Genomic DNA, 2,178 nt, shown 5'->3' on the forward strand with positions numbered 1-2,178 from the left:
AGGCGCCCGCTTGCCCCCCGGGGCCGCCGGAGCCGGGTCCCGCCGCGCGGCCGTGTCAGAGCCCCCCCGGGGCTCTTGCTGGGATGCTGGAGCCCGGGCGGGGCAGCCCAGCCCCGCCGCTCAGAGCCACGGCTGCTGCTAGCTCCTCACGTCGGAGTTTGACAAGCGCCAAGTAGCGGGGAGAGCCCATGTTTACGGGTTTCTTTCTCCCTCAACAGTGTCAAGGTGTGGCAGGGGCTGGGCTCCCGCCCTGAGCTGCCCTGGCCGGGCAAAACCTGCCCTGGAGGCGCGTGCGTGGGGGTTGTAGTGAGGTCTCTGCAGGGGCTGGTGGGCAGCACTCTGCTGTTAGGTGAAGGGCATACTCTTGAAACCTTAGCGTGTAACACAAGTGCAGCAGATGAATCTAAAGGAAAAAAACTATTGTGCAACAATCTGTTGACAGCCCCTCCTCAAAAAAAAAAAAAAGAAAGAAAAAAGAGAAAAAGAGAATTTCTGGGGCCAGAAATTCACGTTCACCACAAACAATCTGTGTGTTTTATTCCAGGCAAACAGATTTTCATTGCATCTTTTTTTTAAGTTTGAGCTGAAGACATAACTGGCGAAATATGTCATTCCCTCTTGTGGTTGTGACACACTGGAAACCTGGTGCAGTGTCACGGCTCTTGAACTGCCTTTACGGGCATTCAGCTAGGGACCGAAAACAGGAGCGTGGCAAAGATATTTGAGCATTTAAATTAAAGTGGGAGTGGTGATATTTTCAGTGTTTGAAGATCTTTTCTCATTAAATACCTGTTTTAAATTATTAATGTGTAAAGAAATTGGTATGAAATCTAAAACAAATATGAGGTAGTCTAAAAGGAGAAATAATATGAGGAGGTAAAATTAAGGATGAATTTCAGGTAAAAAATTCTATACTTATTAGGTTTTGAGGGGATGCTGTGGACATCTACATTTTAAGATATGTTTAAAATGAGACTGGACAAAATATTGTGTGTGTATGCACGTGTGCTGCACATAATTTTTGAGGCATAGTTGTGTGCAATTAGGGAATAATGTCCTTAAAAAGGGTTTAATGTCTATGATATCCCAAACCAATATAATTACTTTTAAATATCTTCCTCTTAAAACTGATAGGGAATTTTGCTTAATAATGGATGTAGGTAACCCAATTATATTTTAGCAATACATTTATTTCCACAAAGTGGTTCTGATCTATGTATGAGAGCAGTACGATTCTGAAAGTCTGCAGTTTTTATATACGCAAAATTATATATAAAACCTTTAAATGCACATATATGGTGATGTACCTTTGCTAATATCTTCAAAAGCATGGTTAGAAGTAATAATTGGCAAATTGTGCGGATACCAGTGAGTTATCTTTTTTCCTCCTGGATAAAAAATAAAATGTTGTGAGAAATCAGACATCATAATTTATGAATATTTTTATATATTGAATATATGTGTGTATACATACATATATTCAATATTTTTATATTTTTGTGGCTGTGCATGTGCGTGCACACACGAAAAGTGCATACAGTATATGCGTTCACACACAGTTCATTTGAGTACTTCCATCAAACGTAGTAATATTTGTGCTATTTATTCATAAGTAGAATCCCTCACTGATTTTTAAGCAGAACTGCCTATGTTTTCAGTGTCATTGGCTTAAAGAAACTGCTTGTGTGAGTGAATCAGGAGACCTTTGCAATTGTTGTTTTTCTGAATGTTGAATCAGAGAATGACATGTAAAAGTTCACCTGTTTTTCTCAGCCAGTAAAAGGAAGAGAAATCACACCAAATGATGGTCAAGTTCAGGGCTGTATATTTTCCTAGATTTGTGTATGAAATTCATAGTAACATCAGTAGAAGTTCAGCACAGAGGCTAAGATCTGATTTAGCTCTGCTAAAACAAGTACATGCACAATAAAGATTTAAGTTTACCTGGCCTATACTTTTCAGAAATGGCAATTCAAAGTTAGGTGCCTAGATTTAGATGTAGGCATGTGAATATGTGACCTGATTTTTCAGTGGTGCTAAGCACCTTCAAGTCCTGTTGACTTCAGTGGCTCTGGAGGTGAAGTGGCGGGGTCTCTTCTCTGTCATCCTTTGTGACCTGTGATATTTGAGTACAGTAGAGGGAAATAATGCCTAACCTCAAGAATCTGTAGAACTTTT

Source organism: Crocodylus porosus, unplaced genomic scaffold, assembly GCF_001723895.1.
Source record: "Crocodylus porosus isolate Cpor-Errol unplaced genomic scaffold, CroPor_comp1, whole genome shotgun sequence".
In the NCBI taxonomy this organism is placed as follows: Eukaryota; Metazoa; Chordata; order Crocodylia; family Crocodylidae; genus Crocodylus; species Crocodylus porosus.